This window comes from Mesoplodon densirostris, chromosome 3 (assembly GCF_025265405.1).
Source record: "Mesoplodon densirostris isolate mMesDen1 chromosome 3, mMesDen1 primary haplotype, whole genome shotgun sequence".
NCBI classification, from domain to species: domain Eukaryota; kingdom Metazoa; phylum Chordata; class Mammalia; order Artiodactyla; family Ziphiidae; genus Mesoplodon; species Mesoplodon densirostris.
In genome coordinates this window covers 24,704,961-24,725,437 of record NC_082663.1, presented here as the reverse complement: position 1 = coordinate 24,725,437, position 20,477 = coordinate 24,704,961, and positions in this window count along the sequence as shown.

Genomic DNA, 20,477 nt, shown 5'->3' with positions numbered 1-20,477 from the left:
TTTGAGAAGTACAGATTACTTCAAAAATATTTTGTACTTATTCTTGTGAGAGTAATTGTACCATTTATGTTTAAGTAGTACCATTTTAATTAATATCATTTAAAACTTAAATTCAGACACAGTTTTCCAAGAGGGTAGTTATATGTTCATGCCTCTAAAGTCATATGACAAAGGGGGCTTCATGTGACCACTAAGGTACAGCCAGTCTGCTTAGAGACAGCTTGGAAGCCTCATATAAAGGTGTTAGGTTTCTGCAGGTTTTTACTCTTTTTCTAAATACTTCTAAATGAATAGCATAATACCAATTATTATCACATTAACTCATCAAGTGCTAGTGGTTTATCTTTCCTGTTTTAATGTGTCAATGTTGTTGATACCACTTTCCAGAGGAGATTGAGGAAAGATCAGTGATCACAGCATAACTTTATATAGGATGACTATGAGGGTCATGATTTAATACCATTTATCCTAAAGTAGAAAGTTTAAATATTTCCACTGTGCCCTTTTTAGGAATTTTCATAACCTTATAATGAACCATCATTTTAGTTTACAGATTTGTCAGAATTGGTTAAAGCTCTCTATTAACAGTGACCTTTCCCTCCTCCAACCCCTAAATAAACAAAAATGTATTTAAAAGCATTTCAAAGTAAGGCTTATTTTTCTTATAGATTAAATCACTTGACTAGGGTTTTATTGCTGAATATGTTCTATATTCTTCCTAATACCAAAACAAAAGTAAAACTGCAAATGATGAACATGGGTTTATTAACCAATCAGAGCCTATGTCAAAACTCACTAAAATAATGAATCTTACTGCTGGAAGGAAGCTAGAATGACCTGCTTCACTAAATGTAAAGTGGCAGAAGCATTTACATGTTGAAAGCAGTCTTCTTTCTATGGAATATCAAAACTCACAAAAGAAAATCAAGCCCTAGGGTAATAGAATCAGAACAGGACACTTTAAACACACACAAACACATGCATGCATACACACACACACACACACACACACACCATAAGAATAAAAAAGAATTCTCAGGCACAATGTGAGGCAGAAAAAAATTAAGCTAAAACAACACAACTGTTCTCATTAGTAAATTTACATAGAACCTCACAAAGAAATATTATATTTGAATCTTGTTAGAATGACACTTGGAAATGAAAAACTGGAACCATATTGCCATATTTGATACTGTGTTTAATTCTGGTGAATATAATAAAAGGTTTTTTTGTTTGTTTCTTAAAAAGTTTATATATTTGCTAAGTAAAATGCACAATGGTTAAAAGCCTGACCATCAAAAAACAAGTAGCTTGATCTGGAACCCAAGATTGCTTTGAAAGTAATTCTGACGTATGTGTTCTGACATAATTTTATCTGATTAAACCTAATACTATTAATTTTAATATAAAAATAAATAAAGGTAATAATTATTATATGCCCACCATGTACTTCTTATGATCTCTGACTTTAAGTCAAGCTTCAAAGTAAATATTAATAATGAGGGTTTACACATAAGGAAACAGGTTTGAATAGTTTAAGTAATCTGCCCAAAATAATAAAACTATGACACAGCAAAGCTAGGTTGTAAACTAAGGAATGTCTTTGTTCCAAATTTTGCAATCTCTTCTATTAAATCATAACACTAGGTTAAATTATTAATATTTGGTTTTCTAACATATAAGTATAAATGAGATAATCATTAGGTATAAAAGACTATTAATAAATGGCACTGTTTCAAAACTTTTTACTTATCAGTGTCAGGAAAAGAAAATCACGCACTCTATTCAGTCAATATGGTTTGTACTCTAGGGGATTAGGGGCCATTTCTGTCTGGTTCAAAATTGTATCTGCAATGTAAACCACAGTGCTTAGTACCTAAGAGATGCTGAGTATTTTTTTGAATAAATGAATGAATATTGGTGGGTTTTATTTAACACTAAAGTTAATTTTGCTATATTAGAAATTAATTCCTCTATGACCTGCCTTATATTATTGTGATATTTTAAGAACTTAGTAAACAAAGCAGAAAACAAATTGTTCAATAAGGAAACAAACTCTTTTATGTGGAGGGCAGCAGGGTTTTTTTTGTTTGAAAGTATTAAAACTCTATCTATATATATCTATAGGGAGAGAGATAATTTTAAATATATATATATATATATAATATATATATATATATTTACTGATTAATACAATCAAATTGTAAAATGTAAATTCAGGACATACAAAAGGAATAAACTAGTGGTATCATTAGTCATGTTGGACATCTACATTTTCATAATATTTAACTGAAGGAACTTCCGGGTAAGATGGCGGAAGAGTAAGACGTGGAGATCACCTTCCTCCCCACGGATACACCAGAAATACAGCTACACGTGGAACGACTCCTACAGAACACCTACTGAACGCTGGCAGAAGACCCCAGACCTCCCAAAAGGCAAGAAACTCCCCACATACCTGGGTAGGGCAAAGTGGAGAGACTCCCACACAGAGGATCGGTGCCGAGCGGCACTCACCAGCCTGAGAGGCTTGTCTGCTCGCCCGCCGGGGCGGGCGGTGCTGGAAGCTGAGGCTCGGGCTTCGGTCAAAGTGCAGGGTGAGGACTGGGGTTGGCGGCGAGAACTCAGCCTGAAGGGGGCTAATGTGCCACAGCTAGATGAGAGGGAGTCCGGGAAAACTCTGGAGCTGCCAAAGAGGCAAGAGACTTTTTCTTCCCTCTTGGTTTCCTGGTGCACGAGGAGAGGGGATTAAGAGCGCTGCTTAAAGGGTCTCCACAGACGGGCGCGAGTCTCGACTGAAAGCGCGGAGCCCAGTGACGGGCGTGGGACGCTGGGGCTGCTGCTGCCGCTGCCAAGAAGCCTGTGTGCGAGCGCAGGTCACTGTCCACACCGCCATTCCGGGAGCCTGTGCAGCCCACCACTGCCGGGGTCCCGGGATCCAGGGGCGGCTTCCCTGGGAGAACGCACGGCGTGCCTCGGGCTGGTGCAATGTCACGCCGGCCTCTGCCGCTGCAGGCTAGCCCCGCACTTCGTGCCCCTCCCTCCCGCCCGGCCTGAGTGAGCCAGAGTCCCCGAAGAGGCTTCTCCTTTAACCCTGTCCTGTCTGAGTGAAGAACAGACGCCCTCCAGCAACCTACATGCAGAGGCGGGGCCAAATCCAAAGCTGAGACACAGGAGCTGTGAGGACAAAGAAGAGAAAGGGAAACCTCTCCCAGCAGCCTCAGAAGCAGCGGATTAAAGCTCCACAATCAACTTGATGTACCCTGCATCTGTGGAATACATGAATAGACAACAAATCATCTCAAATTGAGGAGCCAGGAGTCAGTGCTGTGCCTCTGAGGTGGGAGAACCAACTTCAGGACACTGTTCCACAAGAGACCTCCCATCTCCACATAATATCAAATGGCGAAAATCTTCCAGAGATCTCCATCTCAACACCAGCACCTAGCTTCACTCAACGACCAACAAGCTACAGTGCTGGACACCCTATGCCAAACAACTAGCAAGACAGGAACAGAACACCACCCATTAGCAGAGAGGTGGCCTAAAATCATAAAAAGTCCGCAGACACCCCAAAACACACCACCAGACGTGGACCTGCCCACCAGAAAGACAAGATCCAGCCTCATCCACCAGAACAAAGACACTAGTCCCCTCCACCAGGAAGCCTACACAACATATTAAATCAACCTTAGCCACAGGGGACAGACACCAAAAACAACGGGAACTACGAATCTGCAGCCTGCAAAAAGGAGATCCCAAACACAGTAACATAAGCAAAATGAGAAGACAGAAAAACACACAGCAGGAGAAGGAGCAAGATAAAAACCCACCAGACCTAACAAATGAAGAGGTAATAGGCAGTCTACCTGAAAAAGAATTCAGAATAATGATGGTAAAGATGATCCAAGATTCTATTTCCCAGATCCAAAATCTTGGAAATAGAATAGACAAAATGCAAGAATCAGTTAACAAGGACCTAGAAGAACTAAAGATAAATCAAGCATCAATTAAAAACACAATAAATGAAATAAAAAATACTCTAGAAGGGATCAATAGCAGAATAACTGAGGCAGAAGAACGGAGAGACTTTAAAATAAAGACTACTAGAAGAGACAAAGAAGGACACTACATAATGATCAAGGGATCAATCCAAGAAAAAGATATAAAAATGGTAAATATTTATGCACCAAATATAGGAGCACCTCAATACATAAGGCAAATACTAACAGCCATAAAAGGAGAAATCGACAGTAACACAATCATAGTAGGGGACTTTAACGCCCCACTTTCACCAATGGACAGATCATCCAAAATGAAAATAAATAAGGAAACACAAGCTTTAAATGATACATTAAACAAGATGGACTTAATTGATATTTATAGGACATTCCATCCAAAAACAACAGAATACACATTTTTCTCAAGTGCTCATGGAACATTCTCCAGGATAGATCATATCTTGGGTCACAAATCAAGCCTTGGTAAATTTAAGAAAATTGAAATTGTATCAAGTATCTTTTCCGACAACAATGTTATCAGACTAGATATCAATTACAGGAAAAGAGCTGTAAAAAATACAAACACATGGAGGTTAAACAATACACTACTTAATAACAAAGTGATCACTGAAGAAATCAAAGAGGAAATTTAAAAATACCTACAAACAAATGACAATGGAGACACGACGACCCAATACCTATGGGATACAGCAAAAGCAGTTCTAAGGGGGAATTTTATAGCAATACAATCCCACCTCAAGAAACAGGAAACATTTCGAATAAACAACCTAACCTTGCACCTAAAGCAATTAGAGAAAGAAGAACAAAAACATCCCAAAGTTAGCAGAAGGAAAGAAATCATAAAAATCAGATCAGAAATAAATGAAAAAGAAATGAAGGAAATGATAGCAAAGATCAATAAAACTAAAAGCTGGTTCTTTGAGAAGATAAACAAAATTGATAAACCATTAGCCAGACTCATCAAGAAAAAAAGGGAGAAGACTCAAATCAATAGAATTAGAAATGAAAAAGGAGAAGTAACAACTGACACTGCAGAAATACAAAAGATCATGAGAGATTACTACAAGCAACTCTATGCCAATAAAATGGACAACCTGGAAGAAATGGACAAATTCTTAGAAATGCACAACCTGCCAAGACTGAATCAGGAAGAAATACAAAATATGAACAGACCAATCACAAGCACTGAAATTGAAAATGTGATAAAAAATCTTGCAACAAACAAAAGCCCAGGACCAGATGGCTTCACAGGCGAATTCTATCAAGCATTTAGAGAAGAGCTAACACCTATCCTTCTGAAACTCTTCCAAAATATAGCAGAGGGGGGAGCACTCCCAAACTCATTCTACGAGGCCACCATCAGCTTGATACCAAAACCAGGCAAGGATGTCACAAAGAAAGAAAACTACAGGCCAATATCACTGATGAACATAGATGCAAAAATCCTCAACAAAATACTAGCAAACAGAATCCAACAGCACATTAAAAGGATCATACACCATGATCAAGTGGGGTTTATTCCAGGAATGCAAGGATTCTTCAATATATGCAAATCAATCAACGTGATACACCATATTAACAAATTGAAGGAGAAAAACCATATGATCATCTCAATAGATGCAGAGAAAGCTTTGGACAAAATTCAACACCCATTTATGATAAAAACTCTGCAGAATGGAGGCATAGAGGGAACTTTCCTCAACACAAAAAAGGCCATATATGACAAACCCACAGCCAGCATCATCCTCAATGGTGAAAAACTGAAACCGTTCCCACTAAGATCAGGAACAAGACAAGGTTGCCCACTCTCACCACTCTTATTCAACATAGTTTTGGAAGTTTTAGCCACAGCAATCAGAGAAGAAAAGGAAATAAAAGGAATCCAAATGGGAAAAGAAGAAGTAAAGTTGTCACTGTTTGCAGATGACATGATACTATACATAGAGAATCCTAAAGATGCTACCAGAAAACTACTAAAGCTCATCAATGAATTTGGTAAAGTAGCAGGATACAAAATTAATGCACAGAAATCTCTGGCATTCCTATATACTAATGATGAAAAATCTGAAAGTGAAATCAAGGAACCACTCCCATTTACCATTGCAACAAAAAGAATAAAATATCTAGGAATAAACCTACCTAAGGAGACAAAAGACCTGTATGCAGAAAATTATAAGACACTGATGAAAGAAATTAAAGATGATACAAATAGATGGAGAGATGTACCATGTTCTTGGATTGGAAGAATCAACATTGTGAAAATGGCTCTACTACCCAAAGCAATCTACAGATTCAATGCAATCCCTATCAAACTACCACTGGCATTTTTCACAGAACTAGAACAAAAAATTTCACAATTTGTATGGAAACACAAAAGACCCCGAATAGCCAAAGCAATCTTGAGAACGAAAAATGGAGCTGGAGGAATCAGGCTCCCTGACTTCAGACTATACTACAAAGCTACAGTAATCAAGACAGTATGGTACTGGCACAAAAACAGAAAGATAGATCAATGGAACAGGATAGAAAGCCCAGAGATAAACCCACACACATATGGTCACCTTATCTTTGATAAAGGAGGCTGGAATGTACAGTGGAGAAAGGACAGTCTCTTCAATAAGTGGTGCTGGGAAAACTGGATAGGGACATGTAAAAGTATGAGATTAGATCACTCCCTAACACCATACACAAAAATAAGCTCAAAATGGATTAAAGACCTAAATGTAAGGCCAGACACTATCAAACTCTTAGAGGAAAACGTAGGCAGAATACTCTATGACATAAATCACAGCAAGATCCTTTTTGACCCACCTCCTAGAGAAATGGAAATAAAGACAAAAATAAACACATGGGACCTAATGAAACTTAAAAGCTTTTGCACAGCAAAGGAAACCATAAACAAGACCAAAAGACAACCCTCAGAATGGGAGAAAATATTTGCAAATGAAGCAACTGACAAAGGATTAATCTCCAAAATTTATAAGCAGCTCATGCAACTCAATAACAAAAAAACAAACAACCCAATCCAAAAATGGGCAGAAGACCTAAATAGACATTTCTCCACAGAAGATATACAGACTGCCAACAAACACATGAAAGGATGCTCAACATCTTTACTCATTAGAGAAATACAAATCAAAACTACAATGAGATATCATCTCACAGCAGTCATAATGGCCATCATCAAAAAAATCTAGAAGCAGTAAATGCTGGAGAGGGTGTGGAAAAAAGGGAACACTCTTGCACTGCTGGTGGGAATGTGAATTGGTACAGCCACTATGGAGAACGGTATGGAGCTTCCTTAAAAAACTACAAATAGAACTACCATATGACCCAGCAATCCCGCTACTGGGCATATACCCTGAGAAAACCATAATTCAAAAAGAGACATGTACCAAAATGTTCATAGCAGCCCTATTTACAATAGCGCAGAGATGGAAACAACCTAAGTGTCCATCATCGGATGAATGGGTAAAGAAGATGTGGCACATATATACAATGGAATATTACTCAGCCATAAAAAGAAACGAAATTGAGCTATTTGTAATGAGGTGGATGGACCTAGAGCCTGTCATACAGAGTGAAGTAAGTCAGAAAGAGAAAGACAAATACTGTATGCTGACACATATATATGGAATTTAAGAAAAAAATGTCATCAAGAACATAGGGGTAAGACAGGAATAAAGACACAGACCTACTAGAGAATGGACTTGAGGATATGGGGAGGGGGAAGGGTAAGCTGTGACAAAGTGAAAGAGCAGCATGGACATATATACACTACCAAACATAAGGTAGATAGCTAGTGGGAAGCAGCCTCATAGCACAGGGAGATCAGCTCGGTGCTTTGTGACTGCCTGGAGGGTTGGTATAGGGAGGGTGGGAGGGAGACGCAAAAGGGAGGGCATATGGGAACATATGTATATGTATAACTGATTAAATTTGTTATAAAGCAAAAAAATAAAAATAAAAAATAAAGATGACCTGTTCAAAAAAAAAAAAAGAAAAATAATTACATTGTATAAACTTATAATAAAATGGATTGTATTTTTAAAAGAAAGAATATAATTCACTAACTATAGTTCTAAATCTCTAAGCCTGGCAATTAATACTTTCTTTTCTGTTAAAGACCTATTATTTTTATAATTAAGAAATGTAGGCCTATTGAATATTTCAATTTTCATTAAAATGTGCTACCACAGCTGGAGGTGTGTACCTTGGACTGTGAGTACCACTTTTCATCTTTTTGTAATGTTTCAATGTTTAAAAAATGTTAATTAAATATAGATAGTATAGGGCCTCCCTGGTGGTGCAAGTGGTTGAGAGTCCGCCTGCCGATGCAGGGGATACGGGTTCGTGCCCTGGTCTGGGAGGATCCCATGTGCCGCGGAGCGGCTGGGCCCGTGGGCCATGGCCGCTGAGCCTGCGCGTCCGGAGCCTGCGCGTCCGGAGCCTGTGCTCCGCAACGGGGGAGGCCACAACAGTGAGAGGCCCGCATACCGCAAAAAAAAAAAAAAAAAAAAAAATATAGATAGTATAATCTAAACTGATAAAATGCTATATTTAAGATACTTCATGGTAAATATTTAAGTTTAAAATGTAATAGTTAACAATTTTTTGCAATAAAATTATGAAGCTCTTAAAAAAAAGAAAAAAAGAAAGTATTAAAACTCTATCTATATATATCTAGAGAGAGAGATAATTTTAAATATATATATATATATATATATATATATATTTCCTGATTAATACAATCAAATTGTAAAATGTAAATTCAGGACATACAAAAGGAATAAACTAGTGATATCATTAGTCATGTTGGACATCTACATTTTCATAATATTTAACTGAAGGAAACTCAAGAGCATGATCAAATGTGCACCATGTCTTGTTCTTTGTTTCCATGTCACTGGACCCTGAGGTATCCAGTAATATTGAATTACTGTGATTCTTGGGCAAAACAACCCATCTTACTCTTTCCTAAGAAGAGAAATGTGCTATGTCATTGAAAAACTACTTTTCACATGAGTATTGACTCATAAAATGCATAAAGTATTAGTCAACATTCCAAAATGTTAAGGCTAATGCTTACTATTTGTATTAGTTTGCAAGGGCTGCCATAACAACATACCACTGACTGGGTGGCTTAAAGAAGACTAATTTATTTTTTCACTATTCTGGAGGCTAGAAGTCCATGATCAATATATGGTCAGGTCTTATTTCTTCTGAGGTCTCTTTCCTTGGCTTGCAAATAGCCACCTTCTCTATGTGTCCTCACTTGGTCTTCCCTTTGTGCACATGTGCCCCTGGTGTCTCTCTGTATGTTATAATCTCCTCTTTTTATAAAGACACAAGTCAGAATAGATTAGGGGCCACCAAACCAGCCTCATTTTAACTTAACTACCTCTTTAAAGACCCTACCTCCAAATATAGTTGTTTTCTGAGGTAGTGGAGGTTAAGACTTGAACATATGAATTTGGAGGAACACAGTTCAGCTTATAACACTAATACAAATATTATAATTAAATAATTAAGTATAACTTGTTTAGGTAATCAAGACTGGTTCATCTAGGAGATGACAATTGAATCCAAGGTAAAAAGAAAAAGTCAAAAGTAGGCAAGACATAAAGGAGTGAAGACACTAAAACCAATTTTTTTTTTAAAAAGCAGAAAATAAAACTTTTAATTCTAACCAATGTGTTATTTTCTAAGCAATTCTAAAATTTTGCTTTCCTGCATTGCCTGGATCATGAAACAACATTTCCAACCATCATTATTATTCCCTTTTAGAGAAAATTATTTAAGAAAATTGTCTGACAGCATTCAAAAATGTTGTTTATATTTTTTTACTTCAATCATATTTAAATCGTAGATTTATTTTTAGAGCCCATAATTATACATTCTAGGCAAAATGTAATATAAGATATGATGATCCTAAGACTACTGAATACTGGATTGTTACCAGATAAGACAACACTCCTTCTCCTGAGATTCTCAACAGAGAAAACCATCAAATATGAACAAAAACAAAAAGCAAAAGCATTTGATTATTAATTGGCTTTACACTCCTACTTCTCAATTCAGTAGGCTCTGTTAATAGGGTGCAACTAGTGGCTTAGAAGGGATATCTGAATTGTCTCTGTGTCGCCCTAAGTATAGAGCCAACCGAAGACTAAGAGTGATAAGATAACAGAGTGGGTAAAAAAAACGGGGAGGGAGGGCTTCCCTGGTTGTGCAGTGGTTAAGAATCTGCCTGCTAATGCAGGGGACACGGGTTCAAGCCCTGGTCCAGGAAGATCCCACATGCCACGGAGCAACTAAGCCCGTGTGCCACAGCTGCTGAGCCTGTGCCCTAGAGCCCACGAGCCACAACTGCTGAGCCCACGTGCCACAAATACTGAAGCCTGTGCAACTAAAGCCTGTGCTCCACAACAAGAGAAGCCACCACAATGAGAAGCCCACGCACCGCAACGAACGGTAGCCCCCTCTCGCCGCAAGTAGAGAAAGCCTGCATGCAACAATGAAGACCCAATGCAGCCAAAAATAAATAAATAAATAAATATTTTTTAAAAATGGAGAGGGATGTTCATATTTCCTACTATAAAGCATTGAATCCTCCACTGCTGACATCCAGCATCATGATAGTACAGAGCCAACTACTTTTACTCTCCACGACAGTGACTGTTAGAAAACAAGGGCCACAAATTTTATGGTATTTGACATCTCAATAAACACAATGAATATCACTTTGGGAATAATTCTCAGTGGCATATTTTAAAAATGGCTAGAAAATAAATATGAAAGAAGTTTTGATATAATTATAGTCAATATTAAGAAAACTAACACAGTACTGGACAAATAATTTCCCTGCCCACAAATAATATTATTCCATCCTCAACCTATTCTTGCCATGCCTTTTCTTTCCTTTCTGTTCAGGAAATGCTTTGCACACATACATTTGATGTTGGATATTACTGTTAAGTTTGTCCCTTAAATTTTCAGACCTTTGTAAAAAGAATTGACTTACTATGCTTGTTAGTTTTCCTTCAGGATGCTACATGTAACTTAAAAATCAATGGAATTACGGGTGTGTGTGTGTGTGTGTGTACAGAATGTCTTATTTTAGAGTCATTTTCTAATTACTATATGTTTCAACCTACTCACAGTTATTAGGGACACTTAGTCCACTATCATACATGTTTTTATTTCTTTACAAAATAGTTTTTTTTTCACGTTTATTCAAAATTGCCAATTATCTACATTTGCCTAACGATTCACTGATATGTGATGTGTTACCAGGAGGACAATGTAGAAGGTTAAGATGGATGAAAAGCTATGAAACATTCTGTGCTTTTTAGGGTATCCTTCTTTTGGCCCTGAAACCTGAAATGATGGCTAATATAATAATATAATAATCACAGTAAGAAAAACTTTTAAACATTTTACTTGCCATTCAATGTAATATCATATATTAAGTTAAATATTATACCCCCAATATTTTTCATTATTCAAAGAAAGAAAGAAGCTTGTAAAAATAAAGTGAAATATATAAATTAAAAAATAAACATATGCTTATCTCGTCAGCAAAGCACATTGCCAAAAATAAGAACACATTTTGATAGTTTAGTATTTAACTATATAAACTCTTATGAAAAATGTTTCAACATATCAGGAGCATAATAGAAATATTCTTTGCTAAAACATTTTCTTTTACTATCAGTGCCATTTTCATGTGACTTAGGAAGATTATATTCCGTATATTTACAATTAAATTCTATTCAATAAGAGAAAAATAATACTTAATGCATTTCATACAGACAATTGTTGCTAGAGATTCTCAAGACCTAGACCTATGGGATCATAATCCATGGATTCTAAAGTAAAGTTACATCTTTATATGCTATATCGCCATCTAGCTCACTGCATAGGTATTTACTCATTTCTACATATTTGGAAGGGGGTGTACATGAGATTTTTTATTTATCTGTGTGTTAAATGCATGATGTTATATATGCACAAAAACATATCGTGAGTATGCACCATGTATTTAAAAAATCAAGACATATACATATATTCAAATAGTACTTCATTTACTGCTGATGCTGTTAAATTTCTTTTTTAAATAATTATCACTTGATATAAGCAAAATACATTTCAATATTCACAAAAACAGAGAGAGCCCCTAATATATGAGCCCATTCCAACATTGATAATTCACTGGATTACACCATTTTACAAATGGCATGACCGTGAAATTGGACTGGGTCTGCTTCACAAAATCTTGAATAAAAAAACCACGTAACTATGATGAACTAAAATTATTTCCTAAATAAAAGACTATAATCAAAGTGTGTCAGTTCCATATGGTTTTACTGATTTCTTGAATACTAGTTAAAATAGTATTATACACTTAGCTGGCATTTTCCCAGTAGAACAAGTTTTTTAGAAATTTGACTTGTGCGCATACTGAACACACACACACACAATTAATAGGGATGCACATACATTACAGCAAAGAGCAACGGTCATCTCCATGAAGATTTGTGTTACACACTAAATTATTCTGCTACTGTTGCAATAAACTAACAGACCACCAGAAAATTCAGTGGTCTATCTAGCAAGCATTTATTCTTCTACTCATGGTCTGTTTAACAACTAAGTGACACTGCATCATATTTCAGTGAGCTCGACTTGGCTCTGGGATTTGAGTAGGGTTCAGATATATTCCACATGTGTTCACATTCTCCGTGGGCAAGCACTACCCAGGGATATTACTTTCATGGTCGACCCAGGAGTAAAAGAGTTCAAGCCAAACCACACAAGAACCAAAACCACTCACAGATCATTGAACAAACCAAGTCAAAGACAAATCCATAATCTGTGCAGAAGAAAAGCATACTATACCCGAAGGAATATGGAGTAGTGGGTGAAAGCAAAAAATATTATGAACTAATACAAATACATATACACAAAAATATGTTTTAAGGACTGATATAAATATAATTTTTCTGGTAAATTGAGTTATTTGTGTTAAGAAACTTAGAACGATTTTAGATTTACAGAATTATTGTGAAGATAAACAGAGTTCCCATATACCCCATGCCCAGTCCCCCATATTATTAAAATCTTATATTAGTATGATACATTTGTCACAATTAATATTGATATATTTTATTAACTGAAGTTCATGCTTTATTATGATTTCCTCAGTTTTTTCTTAATGCCCCATTTCAGTTTCAGGATTTCATCCAGGATACCATCTTGCATCTAATAGTGTTGTTTCTTTAGATTCCTCTTGCCTATGACAGTTTCTCAGACATTCCTTGGTTTTGATGATCTTAACAGTTTTGATTACTGTTCACCATTTTGTAGAATGTCTCTCAATTGGGATTTGTCTGATTTTTGTCCCATGATTAGACTGGGGTTGTGTAGTTTTTGGAGGATGATCTCAGAAGTAAAATGCCATTCTTAACACATTGCATCATGAGTATATACTGTCAATATGACACCATTTTTGATGCTAAACTTGATCATGTAACTTGAGGTAGTGTTTATTAGGTTTCTCTACTGTCAAGGAACTTTTTTCCCTTTCCATACTGTACTCCTGAAAAAAGTCACTATACACAGCTCACACTTAAGGTGTGGGGAGTTAATATGTACCTTCTGAAGGGTAGAATATCTACATAAATGGTTTTAAATTCTTCTGTGCAGGAAATTTGTCTATTATTCCTCATTTATTCAATCATTTCTTTATATCAACATTACTGCATGGATATTTTATACCTTATTATCTAAGAGTATTCTATTTTGTTTCTCAAATTGTGCCAGGTCTTTTGGCTGGCCCCTGTATCACTTTTGTATTTCTTCATCATTGTGTGTGTGTGTGTGTGTGTGTGTGTGTGTGTGTGTGTGTGTATCACTTCCTTACTTTCTGGCACTACAAAATACTCTACAATCATCATACACATTTTCTGTCCCAGTCCTAGGAACAGCCATTTCTCCAGAGTACTGGTTGCATTTTGGAGAATGGTATTACGAAACAAGATCTGGCCACCAACTGTAGTTTTTGCTACTGGGTTTTGTTGACTTGAACTATTTTTGAGTATACAAACATAAGTATCCATAGGAAGTTGGACATTTAAAAATAAAAATTACTTATTAATGCAATATCTTCTCTTCCAACAGATTACACTCTTCTAAGAGTCGAAGAAAACTAACTTGGGGTACTATACACTTAGGAAAACCACAGGGATAGAAATTTTGGGATATATTTCTAGAAAATGTGCATCTTTGCATATATGTGTGTGTATATAGACACTTACACATATGGATATATTTTATATATGTACATATATGTATATAAACATATACACATTAAAAAAAAGATATACATATGTGTATATTACTATATAGGAGAGTGCAAAAGATAAAAGTTAAAATTGTTTCCAGATTCAACCCTGATCATTCCTTTATATAACAAAATTTTTTGGTCATTTCAATATGTAAATAACTTATAGGAAAGGGGATAAATATAAATCAATATATATATCTGATTTCAATCTTTGTTAATAATTTCTCAGCAACCAATATAGACAATTTTGATAAAGATTATATGTGACCTTGAAAACCACATAAATTCAAGTTTCCAGTTTCATCAGCTTTGCCCTGTATTTCAGCTAACTACTTTCTAGTTTCTCTTTCTGTCTTCCTTGTCCATGCTCTGATTCTCAGCAAAATCTATATACCATAGATCAAAGATGATCAGTCAGATTTGTTTGTTCTGAGTATTTGTATGTGGTTATGACAAATACAGGATCATATATAAAGACATTATGTCTGAAGCCAGGCTTAGCCTCCATTGGTGAGTCAATTTGGGTATAACAAGAGGAGTGGTCAAATGAAAACTACAATGAGGCATCACCTCACCCCGGTCAGAATGGCCATCATCAAATGTTCTACAAACAATAAATGCTGGAGAGAGTGTGGAGAAAAGGGAACCCTCCTACACTGTTGGTGGGAATGTAAATTGGTACAGCCACTATGGAGTACAGTATGGAAGTTCCCTAAAAGACTAAAAATAGAACTAACGTGTGAGCCAGCAATCCCACTCCTGGGCATATATCTGGAGAAAAACATAATTTGAAAAGATACATGCACCCCATTGTTCACTGCAGCACTATATACAATAGTCAAGACGTGGAAGCAACTTAAATGTCCACTGACAGAGGAATGGATAAAGAAGATGTGGTATATATATACAATGGAATATTACTCAACCATAGAATAGAATAAAATTATGCCATTTGCAGCAACATGGATGGACCTAGAGATTATCATATTAAGTGAAGTCAGTCAGATACAGACAAATATCATATGATATCACTTATATGTGGAATCTTAAAAAAATGATACAAATTAACTTATTTACAAAACAGAAACAGACTCACAGCCTTCGAAAACAAACTTATGGTTACCAAAGGGGAAACATGGTGGGGTAGGGATAAAGAGTTTGGGATTAACATACACACACTACTATATATAAAATAGATCACCAACAAGGACCTCCTGTATAACACAGGGAACTCTACTCAATATTCTGTCATAACCTATATGGAAAAAAATCTGAAAAAGAATGCATATATGTATTTGTATAACCAAATAGTTATACACCTGAGACTAATGCAACATTGTAAATCAACTATAATCCAGTATAAAAAATTAATTTTAGAAAAAGAGGGGTAGTGAGGAATAGTTGGGGCTAGTGTTTAGCAAGGGTCAGTGGGAAATGTTCAGTTCTTCAGCATCTATTATATTACACAGTAGTTATGTTTGGGGTCAGTGGAGAAAAATATGAGCTTATTTTAGGGACTTAGATATTTATTCCTCAATAACATGGTCATTGCTTTATCAAATAACAAAAGCAAAATCCCAGGTTGTGTGCAGCATTGAATTCAAGAAACAAGAGTGTGAGCCATCACTAAGAATGACTGAGGCCAGTGAAAGTAGCACCAGTGAAATTTAATTTACCTACCAAGTCTCAGACTATTTGGAAAAACAGTGTGTTAGAACACTATGTTTCATATATAATAAATAATATGTACCTAGAGATTGTAAATTAAGGAAAACACGATCTTTCCACAGATAATTCATGTTTACTCTCACTTACATAGCATTTAAATATGTTCCACACCTTTTATAGGCATTATGGTTCCCTACGTGTTACATTTGGTGTTATGCTATAAATTGTTAGTGAGAATTTTTCCTAAGTGCCTGGACAAATTAGAAAAAAAAAACTACTGATTTTTTGACTTGTCATTCAGATATTATTTAGTAAACCTTATATCTTAGTAAATAAATAGTTATTTACAAAGCAATCTGTGAGGGATACAAAAAAAAAATAAGGTATGGTTCCTGTTCTGTGAATTTGAAGTCTAGAATTTCAATACGTAAGGTACATTTTGGGGGGACTCTTAAAGCACAAATGTCTAAAATCACAACATATCAAGAAGTGTGAAGTCTTGCTGATATACAAAAGTATGAGAAAACCTAGATATGATGTTGCTAACCTAAAAATCCTTAAAATCTAAAATCAAAACTTGGAAAGAAAGGAAAGATCAACACAAATAGCAACTGTTTGCCAATAATTCTTTACTACATTGCCTTTAACTTTACATTCTTTTTATAATATTAAATATCTTCTCTTTCCTATATGTTGATTGGTTTCTGCTAGACACAAAGGATTTTTTATGGTATAATATAAGAACTTGACAACTTTATGGGAAAAGGAATTGAAACTTAATATCTTACATAGCACATGATGTGTCCAAGACAGCCTACATTTTTTAGTTAACAGACTTGCAATCAAGGAGTGGGGAGTGACATCAATCAAATTGTTAGCCTTGTTCCTTGATACCAATGCAGATCTGTGTGGATATTCATCACTCTACTCTCAGGAAAGCCTAAGTGTTCCCACCTAGTGTCACTATACTTAGGCTCTCCATTTATTTAGTGTTTTGTAGCCAAGCTGTCCACAGTATGAAATCTATAGTTGTCATATATTTGAAAGTACTTGTCACAAGATTAGTATTCAGAATACAGTGGATTTGTAGTTTCTTAATAGCACCAGTCAAACTGGAAAAAAAAAAAAGACTGCAATTCTTTCTGGAGGTGACATCTAATATACACACCAAAATATTCACCCTGATGTGTTCTGTCTTCATAATTCTGTGGGTAATGAGGTACTACAGACTGCAGCCCTCTTCTATACTCAAGTTGTAGAACTCCATCACCTACTATGGTATCTAGTTACTTCCTTCACCACAGTAATTGTGCCTCATTTATCTTTATTTTCCCAGCAGCTGGCATGGAGTATGACAAGAAGTTATTTTTCACAAATATTTATAGAATGAATTGAATCAATAACTTTGTAAACAATGACCCAAATGCACACAAAAGGAATTGCTTTAATTGGCCTGAGTTAACAGAAAGAAGAAAAATCATAAAATCTTAAAACAACAGTAAGAGCACAAAAAGTATGGATACAGTATATATGAAACTCTCTTAGCCAACATTGACAGTTTTTAAATTTTCTTATTTACAGGAGATAATAGTCCAGATAAGAAAAAAATAGAATTTACATATTTAATATTGGCAGATTTTACTTTTGTGTTTATTCTTGTGATACACACAAGATACCCCCCAAATTCACTATACAGAGTAACTTCTTGAATAACTAAGGCACAGATCTGAATCATGATTATTCATCTACATGTTCCACTCAGTGAGTGGATAGAGCCAGCCATCTATCACCTGCATGTCAGACAAGCTTTGCTACCTGTATAAGCAAGATGAATGGTGACTTCAGTAAGATCTACTGGATTCCTGTTATCTGACTTCATCCTGTCACACACTGTATTTTATTGTCATTCTTATTTACCCACTACCTGAAGTTGGAGCAGTGAAACACTGTGTATATCACTTTAGATTTTATTTATTTATTTTTATTTATTTTATTTTTTTAAACATCTTTTTTGGAGTATGATTGCTTTACAATGGTGTGTTAGTTTCTGTTGTATAACAAAGTGAATCAGCTATACATATACATATATCCCTATATCTTCTCCCTCTTGCATCTCTCTCCCACCCTCCCTATCCCCCCCCTCAGAGGCAAATATAGTTTTGGTCATTGTTGATAAGATGATAAGCATTGGTTTCATAGAATCATAAAAGTCATTTTTTTAATTGATTTCATTTTGTGGTGAAAATAAATGTGTTAGTATTATTTGGGAAACTGGGGATTCTCAGGAATCTTAAAACTTGTCTATAAATGCGAATGTATAAATAAATTAATTTTGAATTAAATTTAAAGTTTCTTCTTTAAAATGTTTCTGAAAATTCTTCCCAAAAAAGCCATGAAATATGAATATCTCCATTTTTAAAAAGCACATCTAAAAGCAACAAAACAAAAAGAAAAAAAATCCAAAGTTAAACTTTAAAAGATATAAATTTTATTGAACATATTTTTGGAATACTGCTTTAAACTCAGTAGATGACAGGTTGATTATTTTATTTCAAAGGGAGTGAAACTAGTTTGGTTGGCTTTCAGAGCTTTTCAAATCCAGCACAAGTATTTGAAAACCTTTGTGTGTGTCTGCACATGTATATGTGACAGAAAGGGAAAGGGAGGCATTCTATCACAAAGAAAAATAAAATCATTAGGAAGGCACAGATTCACACACTTTAAAAGGACAGAATCAGTTTACTGAGAGATTATAATTTAACATGCAATTGTAATGTGCTCACAAGTTTTCTGGGACCAAGCTTAGCTAACCCTTTTTAAAAATCCTTAGCCTGTTCTTACTAGTGTTATACAAAATATTTAAAGGCTTTTGATTCATTTTCCTGATTAGTAAGTTAACTTTTCTTAAACGAAGCAGTAAATTCTACAATCTATCTAAGCAAAAATAAAATTTCCCATGAATCTAAGAATTTGAAAAGTAAACAGCTTTATAATACAGTGGTTTTAGAAATAATGCTGTAAAAGTTAAAATTGAATGGTCTTTGCTTCAGTTGAGGCTTCACCTGATCTCTAAAATATGGGACATATCAAATTTTGGACATGGCTTAAGTATTGAAAGAATAGACTGAAGATGTATTTTAATAGAGTAGTATCTGAAAGAAGATGCAAAATTTATAAGATCAATAAGTGAGGTAGGGCAAATAATTCGAGGAACAATCTTGGAAAGAGTAAAAAATCATGAGAGTAAAGGCCTACATTGTTCATGTTTAAAGTGGTTTGCAACATTTCCTTGCCTTCAACTCACTTCAAGAATCATAAACTTGAAAGTGTCCTAAAGGCTTCTGAATTTTGTGGAGTTCAAGAACAATAACCAAAAAAAAAAAAAAAAAAAAGTAGTGTATGATAAACCCCCTCAGAGTTTATCACAACTGAACCAGCAAAAGATTCAAACAGCTCCAGTCAGCAGCCCCTGGAGGTGCTGGAAGAGGAGTTAATGTTATGAACAAGATCAGTGCCTTGTGGTTGCACTTGAAGTATAGCTTCTGCCTTTCATTTGGGTTAAGCAAGTGACCCTAAGTTCTGAAAAAATAAAATAACTACAGTTAGAATTAGAGACAGAGACAAAGAAGAAATATATACCAAGGCAGAGGAGACAGAATGAGAAAATGAGAAAGAATAAGGGGTATAAAGCTGCACTGTTCTATATAGTAACAATTAGCCATGTGAAGTTATTCAAATTTCAATTAATTAAAATTAAATAAAATTAAAAATTCACTTCCTCAGACTTGCTAGCCTCATTTCAAGTGCTCAGTATTTACACATGGCTACTCATGGTATATGGTAATATGGTAATATTGAACAGAGCAGATGGAGGGCATTTCCATTTTCTCAGAAAGTTATGGTTCAAAGGGCTAATATGGACAAAGCGGGAGAAATAAAAAGACAGCAGGGACATAATTAGAGGTTAAAATTGAGTGATAATAGAGAGAGAATGGGTTACAATTAGAGGTAGATGTGGGAGAGAGAATACAAAAAGATGATACAAAGAATTCCTTTTATAACTTAAAGAAAAAAATTAAGACAGGGTAGAATATAGGAATATTAGGTGCAGAAAAAGTATAGAAGCCCACAATCACCTGAGTGGTTTATGATTTTTAAAAAAATCTGTAACTGTCAACTCAGCATACATGATATTCAGACTTTAAGAAACTAACCACCAAAAGGACCAAAATAGGGTCACTGAATTTATAGTCTAAGCACCAAGATCATTTAATGGTTTTTGTTTGACTTTTTAAAGCACATATAATTAAAATTTCAGATTTGCTCATCCTTCCTCTCTTCATTTGTATATGAAATAGAATAGCTGCCTTACTAGGTCAGGAAGTGAGTGGGTACATGTAAAGAAAAAAACAGTAGTTTATGAAAAAATATCATAGCAA